The sequence below is a fragment of the Stegodyphus dumicola genome, chromosome 8 (genome assembly GCF_044657685.1).
Source record: "Stegodyphus dumicola isolate Sdum_Otavi_A_Nest chromosome 8, ASM4465768v1".
Classification (NCBI taxonomy): domain Eukaryota; kingdom Metazoa; phylum Arthropoda; class Arachnida; order Araneae; family Eresidae; genus Stegodyphus; species Stegodyphus dumicola.
The window spans coordinates 169,193,464-169,212,824 of record NC_140775.1 but is presented as its reverse complement, the minus strand read 5'-3'; the positions used below and the strand labels follow the sequence as shown (position 1 = coordinate 169,212,824).

General features: G+C 32.1%; 1 long non-coding RNA gene across 1 annotated transcript in view; it reads right to left on the bottom strand.

The window, feature by feature from the left end:
- Nucleotides 1–1,087: 1,087 nt before the first annotated feature.
- LOC146996033 (uncharacterized) overlaps nt 1,088–19,361 on the bottom strand; it is a 118,138-nt gene continuing 99,864 nt past the window's right edge. Inside the window, exons 2-3 of the long non-coding RNA XR_015042423.1 lie at nt 14,812–14,918; nt 1,088–2,833 (exon numbers count right to left, since the gene is read on the bottom strand). This is a non-coding gene — a long non-coding RNA (uncharacterized LOC146996033). The remainder of the gene's footprint in view (nt 2,834–14,811; nt 14,919–19,361) is intronic.

Genomic DNA, 19,361 nt, shown 5'->3' with positions numbered 1-19,361 from the left:
GTTGGATTTTGTAAAGATGCATCTTCAGTACGAGCCTAAGTGACGGGAATATAACCTTTTACGAAACGCCAATTCTTGGGGTATCGCTACAGCACCACCTATCGGTGAAAAATAAAACTATTCTAACCAATAAAATTTTTCGTTATTTAAATATATATATATATATATATCTTTCTGTAAATTTCCGTGAACGTTCTTGCTGTCTTTTCAAACAATTTATTTTTTATGTTTTGCTTTACGTTTGGCTAGACATACTAAGGAACCAAACATTTCGTATGTCTCATTTCGTCCAATCGGGATTTACTAAGCGGACAGCGAGATTTACGGTCTTATATACTCGAAAATTATACACGCCCATGATTAGATTTGAAGAACACTATCTATCACTTATTTAAGAACATACCACGTATTTCAGGAACAATTATATAACAGATCATTACATAGTATCATGTAAATGCCCATAACTGTTACCTGTGGGTGAGAAAGATCTCTCATGTGATTTTGCAAACCCTTTTAGATTAGACGAAGGTGGCAGTGTATGCGTCATCCTTTATCATATGTAAGGACTTAAAATTGTCTATTCAGAAGATAATTCGGTAGTTCCACACTGGCTCGACTACAGGCAAACGGGCTGGCTGTATGGCCGTTTTCGTGGTTTCCTCGTGTATAAAGTGTAAATACAAGCCACTTTATCTTATAAAGTTCTCCACGAAGGCATCCCGCCACTTAGGAAGATAATCCTTTAGTGCTTTGCGAAATGAAATAGACTAAATCAATTCAAGCAGTTTTTAATACCAACAAGAAAATTTTTCTTTCATGAGTTATTTCCAAATTTTTGTATATCTCTCGTAGTTTGTATTTATTCCATACTTGTGAAAATAATGAACAGAACCCTTCACTTAATCACGAATCGACCGCAATACGGATCCAAGTAGATAAATATACGTTACGATTCTCGAACTATAGTCTCCAGGGGTACTTCTATAAACCAAAATTGGTATGATGTATTTTTTAAAGTTTTCGTTTCACATTTATTTATTTATTAGCGATAGCAGTCTAAGACACAACAACAAACTAAGAATCAGGTGGAAATGTAGTGGGACACCCAATGTTTACTATAAGTAATGTAGGTATAGTCCCACTACACTTCGGTTTATTTTTAAAGTAATATTCAAAATAGTACATAGTATAATATAACACATAATATAACAGTATAAATAGTATGTCGATATTTTGATTGATATATCTATTAGATATAATTATAGTAGTAATAATAGGTATAATAAAAGTAGGCTAACAGTCATAATTTATAATAGTTCATAATAGTTCCTTGAGATAAAGTTTATTATATGAATTTGTATCTTCTTCCTCTTCTTTTTCCTTTTTTTACTATATCATTATTATTGCAAGGGTTTGTTTTTGAGGTAATTAGATAATAAAAGTTTTAAATGAATTGCACCTTCAAAAATGAATTTTGACATTAATTACATTAGTGCTCACATAAAGTTTTGCCTATTGAAGATAGATATTTGATTGCATTTTCTATTTTATTTTTTAAATGTTTGTTGGTAATTGCAAAACGAAGGAAGGCATTGATATTTGAATTAGGCAATTTAATATGAGTTTGTTAAGGGACATTGAGTAATATAATGGATTGGATCACCTTTATTTCCACATACACATTGCTCAGAGTATGAGATGTTGAATCTGAAGAAGTTATGTGGGAAATGGCCCATGTCCAGTTAAAAAGCGGTTTATATAACCATTGACCATTATACATGTATCATTTACATGAGGTGCTATTTGATGTAATTGTCTTCCTGTATTTATTGTTGTCCATTCTTCTTCCCACATTTGGAGGCTGATTTTTATGTAGATATTTCTTGAGGTATGATTTCGGCCAGGAAATTTTTCTTGAAGAGATATTATTGTTCTGATTTGGCTGCTGAATCGGCTTCTTCGTTACCAAGAACTCCGACGTGAGCCTTTATCCAATAAATGTTTGGTGATATTTGAGGATATTGGATAATTTTGTTAAAAATATCTTGAATAATTTCAGATGTGTGTTAGATTGTGTAGAGCTAGTATTGCTGATTGACTATCTGAGAAAATATGGATTTTTTGTAAATTGTTATCGATTGAGTATTATATTGCCATTCGAATTGCGTGTAATTCTGCTTGGAAGATACTATTTTCCTTGGAGAGTCGATTTTGGAGAGTTATTTTCTGGGTTTGATCAATTTGTATTATACATGCACAGCCAACTCCTAAGTCCAACAAACTAACTCTCATCTTCCGTTTGAAGGAATAAATCACGAATCTGTATTTTTAGCGCATTTTTTTATTCGGTCACCGCTCAGTTTCAGAGAAATGGCCGTTAAGTGCTTTGTAAATAAAAACTTCAGCTTCTGATGCGGATTGATAACTCGCTAAAGCATTTTCTGGAAAATTTCCAACCGTATCACAACTAAAATACTATTCTATATACCCGTAGCTATCAAAACCTTGATATAAAGTCGAATTGAAAAAAAATATTACCTTGAATTCTTCCCTGACGGGAAAATATATTTATGATTTGGACAGTAAAATATATTTACGACGTCTTCCGTCCATGTTGCCATAAAATATCTTGTTTATCCTCAGGCCTTTAGAAGACATAGATTTATCAGGAAACCTGGACCGTCTATGGAAACCGATACCTCCTCGGAGGAAGGATATCGTCATAAACTTTTATTATTTTCAGCCGAGACATTTTCAGTTTTAGGTTCTGTCGTTGTCTTCCGAGAAGGATTCTTCAAGCAATTCAGAGGAGTTATGGAAAGGATTTGGAACACTAGGCCAATATGCAAAATAAAGGAATAAAATATTTTTTTTCATAAAATAAGCTTTTATTTAAAACATATAAAATAATTAATGAACTAAAAAGGGAAAATTTATCTTAAAGTTTAATGGAAAAAATAATTAAATAATTATCTTTAAAATATGTTTACAATTTTATACGAAAAAATGAAAGCTTAAGGTGCCCATGAAACATTTGTTAAGATACTTACCCATACTTCTGACAATACAAATCGATTAATAGATTTTGCTATTTAGCTGCCCATGCTTTTTCGATTCTTGATATAAAATTGTCGAATTTTGTAAAAAAAAATATTTAATATTTTGTTCTTATCAGTAATTTGATGAAACAGTTTTCTAAATTTTTAGTTTATTAATTGTTTTACGAGTTTTCAATAAAATATATTTGAACATATTTTCCAGAAGAGCTGTTAATTTCGTTTTGGCATTGTGCCTTGGTTCACTATAAAAGTCGGAATCCCTTTTCAAATTGTTGCCACCAAATATTAGAGCCCTGCATTGTATTTAAAGAAATTAAATAATGAAGAATCTGCATGAAGCTATATACAGAGGCTGTTCGCACATTTTTTAGACGATTTTGCTAAGCGGTAATAAAAAATCGCTTGCTGCAAAAGAAGTAATTGCAATTCTACTGTGTTTTTAAAAGTCAAAGTTATCGTCTGTGGCTTGAAAGTTTTGTTCAAAATGGCGAATTTAACAAAGCAGTGGTTCGAAGGCTACATTTACGTTCTTTCCGAAGAGAAATATGCATACTCCGTTATCTAAAAACGATGTGAGAGTCATGGTTTTGTGATATCTAAAGCGTCTATAGGTAATATCATACACAAGAAAGGAAAAAAAAAACGTCAAATTGGAGCCTCAAGTGGAACAAAAATTCCAAACAAGTATCCAAGGAAAAAATGGACATCTTCGACTATTGCAAAGGTACGTTGTTTAATGTTAAAAGAAAATCCCCCTAGTCAAAGGACAGTTGCAAAATCATTAAAATGCTCGGTGTCCACTGTAAACAAAATGATAAACGTTGATTTAAATCTTAAGAAAGCGAAAAAACGCAATGTGCATCGTCTTCTTCCGCTTCAAAGCATACCGCTCAACGCAGGACACGCTGCAGAATTCTATATGAGAAACACTTATCCAAAGAAAAATGGAAAACAATTGTCACAATAGATGAAGCATGGGTGTATTTAAATGATTGTAACGAAGAAGGAGCCATTTATTATCATAAAAGGGGAAAAAAAAATTAAGTACATGGATTAAAGAATCGAAAGAAAGTTTTTCTAAGGGATTCATAATTGTTGCTGGTTTGTCTTTTAATGGCAAGTTAAAAATAAAGAGACTGCAAAAAAATGTCAAGATTAACTCCAAATACTATCAGGAACATATTTTATCGCCAATTTGTCTGAACGAAATACCATCGCTTTACCCACAGTGCCATCCATCTGTGAGACTCCATCAGGACAAAGCTAGCAGTCACACATCAAAATCCACTGTAAATTTCCTAAACGAAATGGAACAAAAAGCTAGTCTCAAGGCCATGCCCTTCACTGATATCCCTACTAAATCTCCCGATGTCACCTATGGAATTTTGTGCTTTCGGACTTTTAAAAACTGCATTATCCAAACGTTGTCTCAAAACCCTAACAGGACTCTCGAAAGCTGTTCGGGAGGAATGGGATAAAATACCTCTTCTGCCACTTCCAAAGGCATTATTATCCTGGAAATTGCAGTGTCGAAAGATAGTTCAAAATAAGGGATGTCAAATAGAACATTTAAAACACAAGAATTTTATGTAATTTAGTTTTGTGAATACAATATACATCGTCTAAAAGATGTGTGAACAGCCTCTGTATGTTTCTCTCACTGTGAAAAAACAATTGTACCTAGAGACATCAAATTTTAAATAATGTAGTCCTCCACTCGAAAATGGGTATAAGAAAACCAAAATTTCGAATCTGGAATTTGTTTTATTATCTATTTCACATTTTGTAAAACTTTAATGAATTTTTTAATTAAAAAACTCAATGATTTCAAAGCGATCAATGGCAACACTGTACGAAAAAAAAAAAAATTATCTCCATCGCGCAAGTCTGTGTATCGGACAATAGACACTGTCAATAATTAACGAATGTTATACTAAGCAATACCCTCACATAACACTTGAAGTACTTAAAACTAGGCCCAAACAAAATCTCAAAGTAAGGTAGATTTTGAATAAAATTCCTCTTAATTTCGAGTATAATCCTTCGACAGCAAAATATTGTTGTGTAGCGAATTTAATTTAATTAAGTGATTCATAAAAATCAAAATTTTAATTTGTAATTATTCAAAATTTGAGCTACACAAGTTTGGTTATATTCTTTTTTGGCCTATTAATTCTAGTGTAATATATTTTGGCTTTCCGAGTTTACGCGAACTGCGTCATCAATCTTGTACACGCAAACAATGGATAGGTGATTTTTTTTCACGTAATAAACTCAGTTTTTCATGTCAAAAATTAATTTGATTTCTTAGTATTTAATATCATTAGTTGCAGAAAAATTAGCTCTTTAATTTGACATAACTTTCGTTTTTCTAACTTTAATTGCATTTCAGTTATGAGCTTTAATTGGTAAATATTTCTTCGTTTGCTTGTGATTTCGTTAAAGGGGGATGAAATGCCCTCTTTCCGGTTGAAAAGTCAGTTTTTGCGAGTTTCAGCGTTCTTTCGTTAGGACCCCTTGCAGGGTTGTTGAAATTCCTAATTTTTCCCTGCCACAGGTGGTGTTCATTTGGCGAGGGTTTGGCGACATAGAATTTCCATTGAGGTTTCAAAGTAGTGGATTTGGCGAGTTTGATAACATGAGGGTAGGTTGTTGTTGCAACTATTTTAACTTTCGGCGAAGAGTGGGTTGTACCAACTTGGCAGTCCGGCGTCCTCCCTTTTAACGGGTTGTTTTGGGGGACGAGCACACTTTTTGACACGTCTTCTGCTTTCTTTTGAATTCCTTTCGGTGCTGCGCGCATCGGCAGCAGATTCTGCCGAGAAAATGCTTTTCTTAACCGATAATGTTACGGGCCTCGTGCCTCCGCGCCTTGAGCGCGGGCCCTGGTTTACGGGTATCTTTGTCTATACCTAGGTCTTCGTAGCTACATCATATTTTTTTTGGGTGTATGCGTTTACATTAAAGTTCTCAAGAAATTTAATGCTGAAAATCGTCGTCTAGAAAGATGTCTCTACCTAGTTCTCTACCATAGAAATGTTTCATTTGTTTTTTTGGCTTCATCCAACACCCGCTTCTTCTTTGAACTTAGAAGTCGGACTCGCCTATTCCACCGACTGATTCCTGAGCTGAAATTTTCTCCTTGCTGACAGCTGTCGTCTCCCAGTCCTGGACTGTATTTCAAATTTCATCCAAGATGGGATCTTCCTTGTTCATCCTGAATCAATTAGAAAACCTCCTCGGCTCCCGTGATAACCTCCATATAATCGACGAACTCTTTTTTCCTGCTACTCGCTGCCGGCTTTACTCCTGAACTTCCAGGGACAATTTTGTTTCGGATGGTTACATTTTCCCTGCTACTCAGCAACTGCTTACCTCAGATAAGTTATTTTTTTTTATGTTTTCTTTCCCGGTTAGATAAAGTATAATGAATTCTGCAGTTAAATAATTGAATTAATTGATGAGTTGAGCATTAAATTTTTTTTGTAGTAGATCAAGTTAACCTAACTCTATAGAAATCATTTTTTTTTTTTTTTTTTGTGTGTCGATTAAGTAAAGTATTAAATTGACGAAGGATTTAATTTTTTTTTAAATTTATTGTAACAACTTAATTGTAAAGGAAAAATAAGTTCTTCTTGTAAATATGTAATTCAACTTTGGAGTGCCTGCTTGGTGAGGATTGATTTGTAATATATTTGTTTGAGCCTCTCTGCTACTCTCAGGGATTAACTTTTGGTAGGATCGTAATAGTGTAATTACCTAACATTTATCCGGTTAAACACTACTTTAATAAACAAATGAAAAAAAATGAAAATTATTATGTGCAATAACTATTTTATTTTTGTTGGATGGTATTGAGTGCAATAATATGTCTTCTGTATTGATTATTCTGTGTGAAGTGGAAGGTGTAACTTGTTAAAATTTATATTTTTTTCCCCGGGGAGGGTACTGTTCATTAATTTATAGTTTATTTCTGGTATGTTTACATGATTGCTATAGTAACTATAATAGAAATTCTAAAGACTAATGTTAAGAAATAATTACTCAGTAATAGTTTGATTTGTAAAACAATAGTACTGCAGTGTTGAATATATTTTGATTTTCCAAGTAAATAGATATATATATATTAATTGCAATAAGAGTTAAATAAATAAATAAGTTTTTCTAGATCATTAAATGGTTAAATTTATTTTGTGTGCTCATGATTTTTACCAGTCTTTACTCAAATGGATTTTAGGGTTATTCCGAAATAAACACAACGCAATTAGAACAGGTTATTGATACTGGTATGTTATGGTAGAAAAGAGTATTCTGGTATTATGGTCAATTTGTAGGGTACCTTTTGGTAACGTAGGAAAATTTAGAAGGTAAAAATTCCAAAAAACCGTAAAATTTTTGGGGCCATTCAAAAAAAAAAAAAAAAAAAAAAAAAAAAAAAAAAAAACATGACATTTATTGGTGCCGTTCCCTTTCGAGCCATCAAAAAATACATAACATTTATTGGTGACGTGACCCTTCGAACCAAATTTTAGCACTTAACAATTTTTGTTGTGCTGTTTATTTTTGCATCACTTTTGGCTTGCGCTTATAGTGGAACTTAATTTTGACTTGAGACTGGTGATTGTCATGTGTACTATTGCATATTTATGTGAAAGTTTTCTTCCACATGTCTAGGCTTTTTGCTGAAACCCTACTCGTTAGTTAGTTACAGTGACAGGCCTATACAGTGGTCGTATTACTGTGCTTATTTTATACTTATTGTTTGAGGTTGCATACCAGATATGTACTACTGATACACATTTGGACTTTAAAACTATTGTATCCAACACAAACATTTTCACGCAGTACCTGTTTAGTTAAGTATTTTCTTTTTGTGCAAAATTTTGTATTGCATGTTTACATGTTGATTTTGAGGATTACTGTTTCACACTTTTTGCGACTGTATGTTTGCAACATAAGTTTAAAAGGCATGCGTATTAATCACCCTTCGGGATACATCCCTACTTATGTGCTTGCAATCACTGATATCCATTTATCATCACTTTTAAGTTTTGGTGAGAATTGCATTTGTGTTAATGAATGATTTTTTTTTGCTTATTGCATTTTGAGTGATTATTTTGGAGAATTTTAATTTTAATCAATTGAATTAGTGTCAGAGCAGTACTTTTGTGTTAAAGAATTAGTAATTTTCTTTTAAAACCTCTTGAGATGTGTTAATGGATTTGTTTTCCTATGGAATCAGTACCTAATTGAATTGAGTTAAAAATTTGGATTTTTGAAATGTTGAAAAATCTGAAATGTTTGTTTCTTAAAGTTAATTTTGGTTATATTTGTAAAGTTGCGCTGGACCAGTGATTGTTTATTTAGGGATTGATTGAATTTTTTTTTTCTTTTGGAAGTTAATTTTCAGCCGGAGTGAAGTTTCTTGTTTAGCTTTTCTGAGTTTGAGTAACTAATATTCTACCTTAGTTGTGAGTTTTGTGAACATTTATTGCTGTCTGAGAAATGTGTGAAAACAGTAAATTAGAGAGGTTTGCATTTTACAGCAAAATTTTGAATTGTGAATTTTGGAAAAACAAAGATTTTTTTGGAAAGGTAGAGTTGGTTTTGTTTGAAGTTTTGGAAATGTAGTTAAAAGATATTATTCTTACTCGTAGTTTTGGCTTTTCAAATAGTTTTAAAGGTAGATTCATAGTGAGGTTACTTGTGAGTGGTCTAACATTTGTTTTAACAGTATTTTTTTTTTTTTTTTGGTTTGTCAATTTTTGTGCTTAATAGCTTATTGTTTTGATTTTTAAATGAAATTTTTTTTCTTTGACTGAACTTGTTGCTGTGTTGTAGTAACTTTAAAAGTGGATGTGAAATGTGTTTGGGGAATTTAAACTACTAGTGAAAGTGAAAGTTGTTTTTGAGAAGAATTGTGATTTGATTTTAAGATTTTAAGAGGGATTAACTCCACTGAGTTTGTACTGAGTTTCTGTTTTCAAGTTGGTTGTCTTTCAAAACCTTTTTTCTTTTCTGGTTTCTGGTTATACTGTGTGGTTACTGAAAAATTTGTGATTGCTCTTGAGGCTTAGTGTATTTCAAGGAGTTTTGTTTTGAAGTGGTTTAAGGAGAAGTATAGAATTGAGTTTTGTGAGATTTATGGATTTTGAGATTTTGAGTTGAGATTTTTCTGTGTAAACACTTCCCTCTTGTCTGCTTTTGCAATTTTGTGCCTGCAGTTTTGTAGTTTTGTTGTGAAGTAGTCATGCTTACGATTGCTACCTAGAGTGCAATGCATACTCTTCTTTTCTTTAATTACTCTCCAGGATCTAGACTTTGAGAACATTGGGGCAGCATTGTTTTCTTTAAAAATTGTGGCAAACCCTTTTGTTGGACACCTTGTTTACGTGTAAATTCTGTGTGTAACCTGCTTCAGTTCTGTTTTGTTGGATTCATTTTGGCTATTTTCAGAATATGATTTTTTTTTTTTTTTTTTTTGCTTTGAGCTTCAATTTTTTATGAATTTGATTTTTTTTATGAGTGTTAGTTTTGTTTTCTTGAAAGATTAGTTAAAGGTTTTTCTTCCATATTTTACAACTGGTTTGGTCTAGGCGTTGTTTGCATTTGTGTGAATTTCTTTTAGTTTCGGTTTCGAGTTCTTGACTCAATAGTGCTTTGTTTTTAAGGATTTTTTCGGCTGGCCCGAATTTTAATTTCCTTGTTTCCAAGTAAGTTTGTCTAAATTTTTTTTTCCCCTTTTGCTTCTAGATGCGTTCTAGTTTTTTCGGCTTAATTTTTTTTTGTTGGTCAAGTTTCTCTTTTCCGTTCCTCGGAGTGTTCTCCATTTGTTTCAGCTTCTGGTTCAATTCAGTGTGTAATTTTTAGGATCTTTTTTTTTTTTTTTTTTTTGTGTCACTGTTGCTTGACTGATTTGTTAAGGTGTAATTTTCACTCACTTGTGATTTTTTTTGGTTACTGTACTTATGTTAAATTGTTTTGCAAATGGATTTTTTTTGTGACACTTCACTCCTGCTGCTGTTTAATTGGTTATTCGAGTTGGAATTAGATTTTGAATTTAATTGATTTAAACTTTGTGCTTTGTAATTGAATTTTAATTTTTTTTATCACTGCTCTCCGTGACAACTAGTTTTGAGTTGATTATTAGTTTGGCAATTAACATGTGGTACCATTATGTACTCTGATTTTTTTTCTCTCTTCGTATTTAGTAACTTAGTAAAACTTTTCCATTGTCTGTGGGTCCTAAAATTTTTTTGGCTACGAATTTAATTTAATTAAGTGATTCATAAAAATCAAAATTTTAATTTGTAATTATTCAAAATTTGAGCTACACAAGTTTGGTTATATTCTTTTTTCGCCTATTAATTCTAGTGTAATATATTTTGGCTTTCCGAGTTTACGCGAACTGCGTCGTCAATCTTGTACACGCAAACAATGGATAGGTGATTTTTTTTTACTTAATAAACTCAGTTTTTCATGTCAAAAATTAATTTGATTTCTTAGTGTTTAATATCATTAGTTGCAGAAAAATTAGCTCTTTAATTTGACATAACTTCCGTTTTTCTAACTTTAACTGCATTTCAGTTATGAGCTTTAATTGGTAAATTTTTCTTCGTTTGCTTGTGATTTAGTTAAAGGGGGATGAAATGCCCTCTTTCCGGTTGAAAAGTCACTTTTTGCGAGTTTCAGCGTTCTTTCGTTGGGACCCCTTGCAGGGTTGTTGAAATTCCTAATTTTTCCCTGCCACAGGTGGTGTTTATTTGGCGAGGGTTTGGCGACATAGAATTTCCGTTGAGGTTTCAAAGTAGTGGATTTGGCGAGTTAGATAACATGTGGGTAGGTTGTTCTTGCAACTATTTTAGTTTTCGGCGAAGAGTGAGTTGTGCCAACTTAGCAGTCCGGCGTCCTCCCTTTTAACGGGTTGTTTTGGGGGACGAGCACACTTTTTGACACGTCTTCTGCTTTCTTTTGAATTCCTTTCGGTGCTGCGCGCATCGGCAGCAGATTCTGCCGAGAAAATGCTTTTCTTAACCGATAATGTTACGGGCCTCGTGCCTCCGCGCCTTGAGCGCGGGCCCTGGTTTACGGGTATCTTTGTCTATACCTAGGTCTTCGTAGCTACATCATATTTTTTTTTGGGTGTATGCGTTTACATTAAAGTTCTCAAGAAATTTAATGCTGAAAATCGTCGTCTAGAAAGATGTCTCTACCTAGTTCTCTACCATAGAAATGTTTCATTTGTTTTTTTGGCTTCATCCAACACCCGCTTCTTCTTTGAACTTAGAAGTCGGACTCGCCTATTCCACCGACTAATTCCTGAGCTGAAATTTTCTCCTTGCTGACAGCTGTCGTCTCCAAGTCCTGGACTGTATTTCAAATTTCATCCAAGATGGGATCTTCCTTGTTCATCCTGAATCAATTAGAAAACCTCCTCGGCTCCCGTGATAACCTCCATATAATCGACGAACTCTCTTTTTCTGCTACTCGCTGCCGGCTTTACTCCTGAACTTCCAGGGACAATTTTGTTTCGGATGGTTAGATTTTGCCTGCTACTCAGCAACTGCTTACCTCATATAAGTTATTTTTTTTAATGTTTTTTTCCCGGTTAGATAAAGTATAATGAATTCTGCAGTTAAATGATTGAATTAATTGATGAGTTGAGCATTAAATTTTTTTTGTAGTAGACCAAGTTAACCTAACTCTATAGAAATAATTTTTTTTGTGTGTCGATTAAGTAAAGTATTAAATTGATGAAGGATTTAATTTTTTTTTATTTATTGTAACTTAACTTAATTGTAAAGGAAAAATAAGTTCTTCTTGTAATTATGTAATTCAACTTTGGAGTGCCTGCTTGGTGAGGATTGATTTGTAATATCTTTGTTTGAGCCTCTCTGCTACTCTCAGGGATTAACTTTTGGTAGGATCGTAATAGTGTAATTACCTAACATTTATCCGGTTAAACACTACTTTAATAAACAAATGAAAAAAAATGAAAATTATTATGTGCAATAATTATTTTATTTTTGTTGGATGGTATTGAGTGCAATAATATGTCTTCTGTATTGATTATTCTGTGTGAAGTGGAAGGTGTAACTTGTTAAAATTTATATTTTTTTCCCCGGGGAGGGTACTGTTCATTAATTTATAGTTTATTTCTGGTATGTTTACATGATTGCTATAGTAACTATAATAGAAATTCTAAAGACTAATGTTAAGAAATAATTACTCAGTAATAGTTTGATTTGTAAAACAATAGTACTGCAGTGTTGAATATATTTTGATTTTCCAAGTAAATAGATATATATATATTAATTGCAATAAGAGTTAAATAAATAAATAAGTTTTTCTAGATCATTAAATGGTTAAATTTATTTTGTGTGCTCATGATTTTTACCAGTCTTTACTCAAATGGATTTTAGGGTTATTCCGAAATAAACACAACGCAATTAGAACAGGTTATTGATACTGGTATGTTATGGTAGAAAAGAGTATTCTGGTATTATGGTCAATTTGTAGGGTACCTTTTAGTAACGTAGGAAAATTTAGAAGGTAAAAATTCAAAAAACACCATAACATTTTTGGTGCCATTCAAAAAAAAAAAAAAAAAAAAAAAAAAAAAAAACATAATTATATACAAAAATGGGTACTTTTCCATTTTACCGGCGCAAGCGATAAAGTTTCCCAAAATGGTACAACCGAAGCCAAACGGAATATCCTCGCTGGTAACCTTTTACGCCTCATTTTCAAAACAAGTCGCAGCCATTTCTTATCAGATTGATTGTTTCTTGCAATATTGGCATGCAATTAATTACATAGAATTTTTACCCATATAGCTCAATTTTATGCACTAAGGCCATTCGTGGTAATTAGTCAATTAGAATGTAATCACATTGCTTATCCGAAGGCGAAAATATAGAAAATGCAAAGTTGAGGTTTAAATTCATTAGTTCTAATGAGAATGCACTAGCGAAGTAAAGCACTGCGGTTTTACATGATTTCCGAGTAAGCTATTCGTACGAATTGAAATAATTCTTGCATTTAAATTTGTATTCCAAATTAAGATTTTACTTGAAATTAATGTAGATAATTACTGAGAGAATTAGATTTTTGTAGCGTAGTTTACGTGGGATAAGATCACTTGGGATCACATGATATGAAACGGTGAATCAGGATGTTGTACCATGAAATCTAGTAAATTCTTAAATTAATGTCTTTTTACAAATTTATCGGCTTTATTTATTGTCTTTTTTACAAAATTTTAAACGATATTAAAATGTTTACGCCTTCAAAATAAAAATTTCTTAGAACTAACATTTGTTAACATGTTCTATGTGTATACTGTGTGTTGTCGCCAATAAAGTCTGCTTGGCGAGATTTGCGCCGGCAAAACGGAAAAGTACCCAAAAATGTTTTTCTTCCAAAGAACAGGAATTAATATCTCATTAACCTTGAAAACTGACAGAGTTTCTTACACTAAAATAAAATTTGAATAAACTTTGTCGATTTCGAGGGCAATGAGACATATATCTTTTACCTTTAGGAACAAATAATTTTTGCTCCTCAAATAGAGGGACTTGCTTGTTTTGTCTTTCCGAAATCTTGAAATCTTCAATAGGTCTTTTTAGAAGCCGAGTGATGTGATTACTGAGAGAATTAGATTTTTGTAGCGTAGTTACGTGGGATGAGATCACTCGGGATCACATGATATGAAACGGCGAATCAGGATGTTGTACCATGTAAGTAATTACCATCTAATTACCATGTAAGTGTTGTACCATCTAGTAAATTCTTAAATTAATGTCTTTTTACAAATTTATCGGCTTTATTTATTGTCTTTTTTACAAAATTTTAAACGATATTAAAATGTTTACGCCTTCAAAATAAAAATTTCTTAGAACTAACATTTGTTAACATGTTTTATGTTCTTGTTTTAATAATTCTTGTAATAATAATTCTTGTTTTAATATATAAATTAGCATATTATTAATATAATTATATCACCCAGGCATGGAGATTCATTGATTGGGAATGCTAGTTATCATGTTACGTAATTCCAAAGACACTGTTTCTCGCTTGCTGATAGCGTGATGCGCAAAAGACAAACTCTGCCCGCCACGTCCACTACGCGATTCATTGCTGAAGAGAATTCGTGACGTTAATCTTTAGATTTCTTCACGGTTTTTGCATTGGTAACGGTAGCAACAATAAAGCAGCTGAGCCGAGTGAAATCTACCTCTCGAGGACCTGGACGAGGCTACATTTCGTGCGCCACTCTGCATGTGAGTGTTGTAGTGCTATATGTAGTGATTGGTATTGCTTCTGTATTGTAATGGTCGTTTGATTATATGTCAATGACGACTGTAGAAGACTATATCAAAGATGCATGTAATTAGATAGACAGCGTGGATGACAAATGAAAGATCGTACGGCTTTAAGAGTGCCAAAATGTGTCACGCGTGGTGGTGGTGTAGTGGTCTGCATGCTGGGCGTGTATGCCAGAGATCCGTGGTTCGATTCCCGACATTTTTCATCTGTCCTGCTTCCAAAAAAAAGTACCTTATGACTCTACAACATGAGAAAAATATTTTGAGTGTCCTTCAATGGCAGCAGAGTGTCACTTCGATTTGTTGTTGAAAATTATTATTTCAACTGCAGATTTTTGCGTTTTTGTCACAAACGAAAAATAAATTTTGGAAAGAAAACATTTTTACGGGGAGGGGGGAAAGCAAGTCTTGCATTTCTTACTTACTTCGTTTTCCAGCATGAAGTTGTTCAGAACAAATATAGAAACAGATTTTCATTTTCCAACATTTGAAAATTGCATTTGAAAAGGTGTGGCATAGTACTCACCTAAAACTGAGAAAATAATATTGTGAAGAAAAGACAAATCCTGTTCTTATTAATTACATTTTACATTTTTAAATTGGGTACATAATATTATAACTCATTACTTATTTTATTAATAAAACATTCAGTTATTCCTGCATTTTATGTTTTACTGGCAATCTCATATTCTAACCTATTTTACGTTCATATGTTATACATTTATAAGTATTGAATTATTAATACTAGTTAAATTGCTGAGGTAGGCAAGCAAAATAACTTACAGTTAATAATAACTTACACGCGTACTGAATTTGGCGACCAGTGCTGTAGAATTTTCTGACATAATCTAGTATTTGGAACAAAAACAAATTGTTCCCATTGCATCTCCTACATCATCAGTTTTTGACTAAATAAATTAGCATGGATCTTTCAACGCTGAGATAATAAACAAATTTCACTGCCAGTTTCTTGTTCGGCATGTCTTTATTAACATAACATCGTTGTATCTATTTCGAATATTATTTGACTCCCGTATTATTTCAAAAGTCATTTTTATTCATTTTTCATTCACTCATATTGAATTCACTATTATTTTTAAAACCTGCAAGGGTTATGGACATAAACAAAGGGAAAGAGTCATTCTAGAATTAAAAGAAAATAAGGATCAAGAAAATACTATTTATTTACGACATTTTAGGGAACAATGAAATTTAAGAGCCATACCTGTAAAGCTGAGGGGTTAAAAAAGATTTTCATCACATTCACTTATTACACTTAAATATAAAGAAGTTTTAAGTATAATCTAAAAAATAATTTTTAAAATTTTTTATAACTGCTTACAGCTGCAAACATAGGTAGGTATAAGAAGTAAAATATAAGAGACTTTTAAGTACTTTTTCAATTAAATGTAATTAGTATTAATATCACTTTGATGAGTACCATCTTTTAATAACAACTTAAAACTATTCTTCAAATTTAATTAATAAATAAGCACAGAAACGTACACAAGTACAGTTTTAATTTATTTTCAGCCTTCGTGGCCCAAACAAACAACAGAATGAAAATTAAGTATAATACACACCTTGCAGAGCAAAACAGACAGATGCCTTACTTGATTGCAAAAATGTTCCATCGGACCGGCTCCTGGCCAAAGCTGGTCAGGATTAAGATTTGGAATACCACCACAATGGTATTCCAAATCTTGTTTAACTACCTTACTTACACCTAACCTTAATTACAACAAAGAAAACGCTCCAAATTCTTAAAGAAATACCTATCCAGAAAAGAGGTTTCACTTAGAATGTTTTTCCAACTCTATATCCACTGGCGAGCGAGTGGTAAAACCGCTGAACACTGGTAATTCGACCACGTCTCAAATCCCTGCGAATGAGCCAGCTACATGGGAAATTTAATGTTTTTACCCCTAGTTAACGTGAACATGAGGTTATTTCTCTTTAAAAGATCTCCACGACCCTCGTTCGCCTTATCCTCGTGTGTTTTTCTATTATTTAAACAATTCTAATCCTAACGCTTGTAGAGATTTATATTTATTTTAAATAACCAATTTAGTTAATTTTACGTTCTTTCCTATAAGTCTTCATTCCCCTAATTGTCAATGCCAGAATATTTAAATTTGGTAACGCGCGTGAAGCAATGCAATATTCTACCTTGAGGAGAAAAACTTTAAATACCGAGTTCCAGAAGAAAAGAGAGAGAGCTTTGGGCATTCGTCCGTCCGCTCTGTAGTGTGAGCTTTCATTTCAGCAGTTATTGCTGGTTTACGTGGCATTAACAGCTTTTACTTTGGTGCAGCTAGTTTTCGACGTGGTTTTAAGTAATAGGAGTTCTCTGATCCCTGTAGCCCAATTTCTACTACTTGTGAATATAGAGTAAATTAATAGAGTACGAATGGTATAATTTAAATATTTATGTCACTTGGCTAGTGAGGTTTATAATATAAATGGTATTTTTTTTGAGCAATAATATTGAAATTTTGAATAATTATGTAGATTTTTGGTCTAATAAGCGCATAGAATTGTTGTATTGAATTATTGCATTTGCATAATCTTATAGAATCGTAGTATTGAATTATTCATGAGTAATCGTACGGTATCATTGTATTGAATTATTTATTTGTATAGTATTTCTAATGTGCAAGTAAAATTGTACTGTACACATCTTATTATTGAACTGCTCGCTAGTAATATGTAACATCATTTTAGTAATAAGCACCTATATGAAAAAATATTATTTTGATGACAACATGGCAGATATGATTAATAATATGAATAGTATTATCATTAATTTAAACAATAGTATTGAATAATTGTACATTTATAGTGAATCATATATTTTTAATATTCGCATATAATCATTGTTTTGAATCATTATATTTTAGAAATTGTATAGAATTAATGTTTTTATAGTGTATTTATGGTCTAAGTGCAATTATTCATTTAACTGTATTAATATCCAATTTTAATATAATAACTGTATCTTTAGTAGTAAGCTGTAATATAAAAGTTAACAATGACATTCAGATTAATTAGAGACTTATGTCAGATCTAAGCATTTTTATACTTCTCCACTATAAATTTAAATTGGCAATGTATGAAATATAAGAGTTTGTATGTTCTTCGGTTTTTGTATACCGAGTTTAAATGTTGAATTTTGCATTAGTAAATTCATGTTGACAATGTCGTCACTTATCAATCGCAACAGTATAATATAATCATTATGTATGATATGTCTTCTTTATGTATTGAATTGTAAACTTTATATATAACTTGCTAGGGTATTGAATTGTAATCTTATGTGTCACTTGCTAAAGTTATGTTCATAACTCATAAGTACTGTGTTCACACAGATGTAACCATTTTTAATATCTATGTCTTGTAACACTAATCAATGTGCCCTACGAGCGGATCTCGTGTGGCCCTAACATGGGTCAGCTTTAGATAAGGGTGGACGTGGCGCTAAACCAAATAACCATAATGGTAAAGAGGTGGTGCCCACGTCCTCCGTCACTAAACTAAACTACTTGTGAATATCTTCGAATTTTGAGTTTAGTTCTTGTTATTTCAGTTACCGTCTAAATGAGGCTTAGTCTGTTAGCGTCAAGGTGAAGCATCGTGAATTTTAAAGAGTTTAACAAACGGTTTCTCCTGTGTAGTTCCTATACGCACTTACTACACGTACAGCTGTCATTAGAAGATACTCAAGTGGGTTCTTACACGCTAAAAGTTTCACGTGAGCTACAGAGATACATTTTTTATAGATTGAAACCACTTAGTCAACTATTCAAACAGCAAGAAAGAGAAAACCAAATCTGCCACTTTCTGTTCCGCATTACATAGCAAATTTTAAATCTATATAATAAACTTTCTTACAACCTTATTTAATGAATTCAACACCAGGGACTATATGTTCCAACCTCCAGGAAAAGGCTAATTTAAATAAATTCCAATCAATGCACTGAGTAAACTTTCCTAATTCCAGCAGCAAACAGTAACAAATCAGAAGCATTGAATCTAAATCATCGCATCAAAATTCACGGTAGCAACTCGTCAGCTGCAAATAACGCTAATATGATTTCTCGTTTATCTTTATCCATGCAGTTAATGTTAATTTGCACGTCTGCGTATCTAATTTGCGTATTAAAATAAAATATCTTGTAAACACTCGGTAAGAAAAGTAATATATTTTGAAGTTTCAATTTTTAACAAAACAAAATTGTGGAGTTTAGACATAGTTTCAGATATGTAAACAATACTCATGTTTATAGATATGTAAACAATACTCTGTATATCTCACAAAAATACTATTATAATTTGGTTTCGAGAAATAGTAATCAGATTTAAATGGTGAGTACATTTTCTTAGCAAATATCAAATAGTTAGATATTAAATATGTTTAATAGCCTATAACATGTAACATTATGTAGAGGACAGATGCTGTATTTACCAACTTTAACTAACAAAAGGAGAGTGTGAATGCTTGTAATAATCTTAAGTGTTTATGAAATAACAATATATATATAGGCATTGTGTAATTAACATCGTTTATTAGTAAATTTGTGTTGTAAATTTAAGTACGTGTACATTTTTACCGTATACAAGACCATTAATCACCAAAAACGTAATTTTTGATTTTAACTAATAAAATAAATTTAATTAAATTGCATCAAACCTTGCTTAAATTTCGATTAGTAATAAAGCCTGGAAAAAGATCTAATCAGTAATTTCGTTCTTTAATATCTCCGCGAATGGAAGTATGTATGGAATCTTTACAAAAGAGGAAATATTTAAAGAATTATGAATGTTTCATTCTATGGATATTTTGTTCTATGAAAAGCATACAGAAAGTTAGATGTTATATTTGGCAAAACGTTCTACCAGAAAATGTTTTAATAATTTTTTGAGAAATGTTACATTTAGATGGTCATATCTAAAACAATTCTTAATCTAATAAGGT